The sequence below is a fragment of the Anopheles coustani genome, chromosome X (genome assembly GCF_943734705.1).
Source record: "Anopheles coustani chromosome X, idAnoCousDA_361_x.2, whole genome shotgun sequence".
Taxonomy (NCBI): domain Eukaryota; kingdom Metazoa; phylum Arthropoda; class Insecta; order Diptera; family Culicidae; genus Anopheles; species Anopheles coustani.
Window position 1 is genome coordinate 2,581,051 of NC_071290.1, and position 7,366 is coordinate 2,588,416.

A 7,366-nucleotide genomic window follows, 5' to 3' on the forward strand; every position below is an offset into this window, starting at 1 on the left:
GTCAAGGATTAACTGTCACCTTAAAGGTGCAGATAGATGACAGCAACTTTCATTCATCGGAATATTTCGTTCGTCTTCATTTCAGTTGAGAAAAAATGTGTCCGAACTCATCACTCGTTTATACGACTCACAACAAATTAACGTCAACTGTCAACCGGCAATGATGGGCCGATAAACAAACTATGCAGTATTGTAAATGAGCTGTATAATTTCATTTCATGAAATTAATAATAATACTCATTTTGAGTTGTGAAAACATGCGAGGTAAGGTACGACTTTCTGTCTCTTACCTGCAAGCATCCAATTGTTGACAAATATATAGAGTATCAACAAACGACTCAAGTGACGTTTGGAAGATATGAAAACAAGTGAAATTATACCTAACTTCGCTCCAAAGCTTAAATTATAAACGTGTATTTAATATGTAGAATAACTGCAATCACACTGCTTATTCTGTTGGCTTCGGCCAGACATTAACAATAAATAACTACAACGAAAACATGGGTACCTCAGAGAATACCACCATTAAATGTTTTGTTGCTGTTAAGGACTTCCATTAACTAATATAAATTAATAATGCATGTGCAGTCAATCGAAACGTCAGTTGCCCCGTTATCCAATCAGTTCAGCATTCTGCGGAAATTCGAACGAAACCGTGGCTTTCGTTGGAACGGAAAAGTAATATTGGCTAAAGGGGGGCGAGTGGTAAAAATAGTTTCCAGGCCGACGCGCCTTTCATCTTGAGCAAACGAGTAAACATATTTCGCATCCGTGCGGCGTCTTACGCGAAGCAATCGTGCAATTATTCCTTTCCGCTCGAGGTAAACAGATGTTTTCGATAAGGGAAAAAGATCCAACCGAAGTAGGTAACGAGCTCTGCCTGCCTTCTGGTGAGGGTTCTTAACCGCCGTTGATGTTGTTGATGTCCTGTGTCCTACTCCTTTGATCCATTGTTGAGGAGCAAACGATACAGTACATCATAACAACGTTTGACATGAGGGGATCAGTTTTAGTTTTTCGTTAGTTTTATTTTACGTCATCTTCCTCCAACATGGTTGGTTTTTATTTATTATTAGTACTGTTATTGAACTTGTATCTTAACTTCAGTTTACCATTTTAATTTCAAATGATCTTTATAGTTTTACGCTTTTGTAAGTGCAATAAGCCATGTTTCTTTGGAATATTTGTTCACCTTGAAAATTGTTTTAGTTAAGTACATACTGGTACTTTCTACTCATTACTTGATACACATACATTTTCGAGCTGGACAAAACATTTCGTTTTCAGACATTTTTTTGTATTTGATGTTATTGCATGGCTTTTATGTGTCCTTATAATGATTTTGAAGAAGTGCATTATGCTTATGCACCACATCCTTACGATAATTGGTTAGAATCTAGCCCAGCATAGTTGGAGCTATATATAATCTGCACCGTGCAATCGCTCATTAGGGCTGTGTACCTGTTTCGACTCGTGTGGCGTAAACTAACGCCACTTATTATTCCACAACGCCGTGTTATCAAAGTTTTGCCCGCCGGTTTTTTATTTTGATAATCCACTCGGAGCTCGTATATGTGGATTTATTTTTACTTTTTAACAAGCGACTACCGACTGCTGCTGCTCAGCGAACGGCGGGTTTAATGATGGCTGCCGGTCAGTGCCAGTGTAGTGTTGCGTTTTTGCCACCTAATTAATTGTTATCAACTGTGAGCGATACTTGTTGCGTTTGTTACGGCGGATGCCTGCTGGATGCTGTCCCTGATGCTTCGGGGAGAAAGAAAGCTGGTTGGGGAACAGGAACAGAACAGACACGGAGGGTCTTCATTATGGCCGTGGACAGCACCGACCGATACTAACGAGTTCCTGAGAAGTGTGTCCGGGCAGCCAGCCGGAAGCCCGACAGTCGGATCATGGGTTTTAATTGCACCAAGTTTGACACCAGTTTGATCGCTGGGAGAATGTTCGACGTATCGCTATTCTAACGCTGTATCCGCTTGCGATGACATGTTTTTTGGTTTCTTTGAAACACAAGTTGCACAGTTATTTTGTCCTACTACGTGCAAAGAGATTTTCGCTTGTTGGATAGTAAGTTCTGTACTCTAATTATGCTATGCTGTATAAACTATCTTTGTTTTGGTTTGAGTGCTGATTGAAAGATTTTCCTCTGTACTTTTCGTTTGGCATTTGGCGGAGCCTAGTTTCTTTTTAGAATTTATAGTGAGGACAATACAAGTACATTACTCATTATCTCATCAGAATAATTTGCAATTTGGCATCCATTTGCGGAAGTGCTACAACACCAGAGGATAGTAAACATTGTATTGGGGGTGCATTGTACCATTTTGCAAATCCAATTTGCAGAATTGAGATGGCTTCGTGGTTGAGATTTTTATTAACATCGGGACGCTTAGGCGTAAGAATACCTTGAGAAATGGCACTCCAGGGTAGAGAAGGTCTTTTCGCGATTAATTGCGCTGGCAAAAGATAACTTTGAGCAATAAGACGTTTGTGTGTGTGTGTGTGTGTGTGACGTAATAAAAATGACAACCGGGAGAAAAAGAAGTTTACAGCAAGTATCGGAACTAATAAAGAAATGTTTTTGAAATGTATAATCCCCCGGTGGAAATGATGAGCTATGCCCATGTCTAGTTTACAACTTCGCAAACTTGTTTACCTGTTGAGGTTTCTCTCTATGGCCAGCTTTTCCTTCCATTTACAACCGACCTTGGGCACCCTCTTCGCTGATTAGTGTGTCTTTTTATTTATCATTTGCTTGTCATATAAAATCGAATAAAATGCATGACGAAATGGGTTGGCGACTTTTTTATGTTGTGTCGCGCTAATGGCGATAAACTCCGGCGCGCTTCAATCGCGTAATGGAACCGGAGGTGCATAGTGTACAGGTACTTCCGGGTGCTGTAAAGATTTTTATTTCCACTATATCAAGTAAGTGATTTAAGTAAGAGACCGATCGTGATAGTTTGTATTTCCTTCTTTGTTGATGGAGTTAGAGCCGCAGTGACCAATTTAGTTTTTCACTTTGTATCTAACAGTATCTTTTCTTACTTTAAATTAAGCCACGATGCTAAGGGAACTTTTGATTTTGTTTTCAACTCACGGGATCTAGAATTTTGTATAGGTTTGTTTTTATTATATGCGAACTATCCACTTATTGCTCTCTGCTTCGATGTGTACCACTTCTAGATTGCTGTCGAACAGTTTTTCTCACCTACTACTTGCCTCACCACGCCTCCATACAGTCACCCCTCTCGCCTTATTCCTTTCTCGGTCATGTTTAATGCTTGCTTTCTATTTTCTTTTGACGCGAAAGAGAACTCGTTTTATCTTTTTCTCACACGCCGATGTTAGATGCGTGTTTGGTATGAATTTTACCACCCAAATTTTTATTTCCTGCACTCATGGTAAACAATAAAATAAGATCTCCAACTTGTTGTTGACAACAAGCGATGGTTGTAAATGCATTAAAACTTGTGAAATTTAAAAGTTTAAAAACAGTTTAAAGTTTCTCAAATGCTTTTGGATAGCTTCGTTCAGGCCTGCGATGTTAATAAGTAATAACATGTTGTATAATAACGTGTATAGTTGATTTACTCTTTTAAATAGTAATTTATTGTATCTTAGAAGTGAAAATTATAACTGGATAATTCTTAGAACCGGCTAGTTTATGAAAAAAATTCTTAATTTGTCGTAAAATATATCCTCAAAAACGATGGTTAAGTTGTCATGAAAATTGAGGAAAACTCAGTTATAACTGTTGTATTTTTAGATGCAGCCAGACCGTTGCATAACGAAAGAATCTCACGATGGTATATTTTGTGCCATCTTTTCTGCTCGTCCCAAGGTTGCCGCCTCCCTCCTTTCCGTCGATCAAGCGCCGAAGACCGCCTACGTGTGTTGGTAATTCTTCCGGGCGCTTGCATCCGGCTCTAGGCTGCAAGGTTTAATGCTTTCCGAGCGCCATCCACTGCGAAGCGCATCGGGTTTCCCTGATGCACCGCTGCTTCCTTTCCGTCTCCAAGCCCACCCCGCCACCCACACACCAAAGTGTGGAGTGTTTTATTTCATTGTTTTTCCATCATCACCACCACCACCACCACGGGAAGACAACAATCCCGATTCGAGCGACGTGACAAAGTCAATGGAAGGAATGGATGATAATGTTTATTTTGCCATCCGTCAGCGGAATGCGGTGCCATTCCGGAACGTGCCGCGGTAGCTCTTCAGAGCACATTTTAATCTGCCAGCATCAAAACCACACGCAGCGGTGAAGTGGAGTGTGCCGAGCTTATAAGCGCACAACATTGGATAAATGGATTGTGTGATTTATGGCAGCTCCCAAGGAAGGAGGAAATACATTCTGCTTTAAGAATTATTTTGAATTGGAAAAATCCTACAATTTCAACAAATCATAGATGTAAAGAATTGATGTCATCTTTTCATTGGTTCAAGTATGGTTTGTTTTAAAGTTCTAGAGCAAGCAAAATTGTCCTGCTTGTTTTTTTTTTGCTTTCGTTTGGGTATTCATTTTTGTTTTTTTAAGATTAAAATCGGGCCGTTTTCGATCGAACAGGATCGTTTACAATTTTGTTTTATTTGTGTTTTATCGGCATACTTCATCCAGTTGTTCGGTTCGCTTCACATTTTGTTTTTCTTGTTTTTTTTAAGTAATGTTTACACTTCGCTTGTTTATTGTTTGTGTTACTTTTTTCTCCTTTTGTGTATTTTTATTAGAATGTTTCGACACTGATCATCATCTTGAGTGTTTTCCTTTTTTTACTATCCTTTCTTTCCTCTCTGTTACGTGTTTATCTCTTCCTCATAATACCAATAGGATACATTTTATTTCTTGCTTTTGGGAAAATTGGTCTGGCTTTTATAAACTTCATGCAAAACGGATCATTTTGTGTTTGGCTTTGGTTTGTATTTTTATTTCTGTCTTTCGTTTGTATGGTATTTGAAAAGTTTTAGTTTTTTCTCGTTTCTTTTGAAACTTTAGTTGCCATTTGCCATCCATCACCATGCGAGGGGATTGCCGATTTTGATTGAATAATCGTTATTATCGTTTCCTCGCGTTAGGATTAATGGAGTCGTCCGCGGCGCCCGGCCTTTCCCTATTGCTAATGGCGTCAACGTGAGGAGTTGTCCTATCCTCAAAAAGCCGATATATATATTGAAGCGTACCCGAAAGGCCCGACGTGGGGTGCATTGGGGTGCGGTTACGCAGGAGGGGGGGTTGGATATTTTTAGAAAAATATGGTTGGAAAAACGGTAGCGAAAGACGAAAGACATAACCGCATCAAAATTCTTTTAAGGTGCCTCCCGAAAAAGCAGAAAAAATCAAAGGAAGAAATAAACAACACACATATACGTACGGAACGGAAACGCATCCAAAGGCAGGTGAAAAGCTGAAGGAGGAGTCGGGTTTTCTCCCCTCTCCCGTTTCTCCGGTCGGGAAAGTGGTCTTCAAAAAAAGGTGCCGCTGCTCCCTTTACCCTTTTCTCCCCCTGGTCCCCTGTCCCCTGCAGTGGTTTTTCCACCGTTTTTAAGGGTTTTTCGCTCCGTGCAGTCACTCATCCGTCGGACCATTTCCATCCGCGAATACCGATCAGGAGCAGGTGTAAATGTGTAATTTTGGTAAAAGGGAAAAACATACGAACGACACAGTAAATTAAAAGTCAAATCTATTGGAAGGGAATATAAATACGATCCCAATGGGGCCGGGTTTCGCTGGATGGAAATATCGTGCCAAGGAGAATGAAAGCAAAGGGAAGTGAAAAAAATAGAAACGAAAGGGCGGAAAACGATGGCGTGGAGTTGCGCGGGGAAAATATTGGAGAAATAACAAATCCATCCGACCTCAAGGTCGTTATGCTCTTCGGGGTGGATTTCGGATTTCGGAGGAGGCTGCTCGGTTTGAAAAATGAATGATAATTGAGTCTATTTTAGAAATGGCTTAAATCTTTCCTCGTTTCTTTCCTGTCCTCAACCCCCCCCCCCCCCCCCCCCCCCCCCACTCTCAAGGAAAATTGAGCAAAAGCCGTATGGGAATGTTTATTCGCAATCAAATTCGCTTATGTTGCGATGATTTCATCCCGAACCCCGAACATGATCGCAACGATTGAGTGTTTAGTTTTAACATTCCGTAAGTATCGTGAGTGAATGTTTTTTTGGTGGTGGCCGTGACGTGATTTTTTTGGTAACGACGTGACGTGGCTCTTCTTTCGGTGGTTCACGGTTGGAATTAATATTCGGCTTTTAAAAACTACTCGCTCACGTCAGCGTGAACGCAATGGAAAAACCACACGCAAAATATACATACTTCAGACGGACTGTCATCTGTGGCGCGAGAAAATTGCTTTGCAAGTAACGGACGATGAGGCGTTACGTGACGGTTCGGACATTTTTCCGACTCACTTCAGGTTGGTAAAAGTCGAACCTCAATAGCTAACAGCTGTCTGTTGTGCATACCTGTGGCACAAAACCAACTCACCAGCTGTCCGATGGACATCGAAGAGGGTCAACAAATATACAAACGTATGAAGCTCAGCGTAAGAAACGTTTTCGTCTACTGGCATCCATCAAGACCGGTGGATAAGTGAAGTTAATAATTAAAAATAAGGAGAAATTCCTTAAGAACAAAGCAACAATGACGATCTAAGGTGATTTACCCCACTTTAGAGCACTTAACAAACACTGCTTCAATAAGATAATGTGTTGGTATAGTGCTGCGGTCTGTTTGAATAGGTCATGCCAGAGATTCTCAATCCCTTGGTTTAATGGGACGCTTTAAAAAAAAGCATTTACTATAGTTTAAAGTTTGCATCGAAATGCAGCTTTGTGTTTGGTTTTGACAGATGAACAGCGAACCTACTTCTCCCTAATGTTCAATCATGTACAGTTATTTATTTAATTTACTTATGTATTTTGTAATTTACTCTATTTTAATTTACATGTACAGTTATTTATTTAAATTATTTTTTAATTTAAAAAATCAACAACATGTCTTCAAAAGGAATGTTTTGAAAAGTTCTAGATTTAGTAGATTGATGTCATTAAAAACAAAAACATTCAATAGCCATATAAAGGTACGGAACAGGATGCAAGGGTTAGGAGAAACATACCACCTGAAACGAAGAAAAGTCTCCAAGCTCGATAAGGATAGGTGAAATCAAATATCGTGGGTTTGTAATATTAAGAAGGTTTTAAATTTGAGAAAAGAAATGATGAATGAGAAAGAAAAACTTATAAAAGTAATATGTAAGAAAGTAATATATATGAAAGTAATATGTATTTAAAACAACAAAAAGTATGCGTTTTAACTAAACATGTAAATTACTTTGTCACT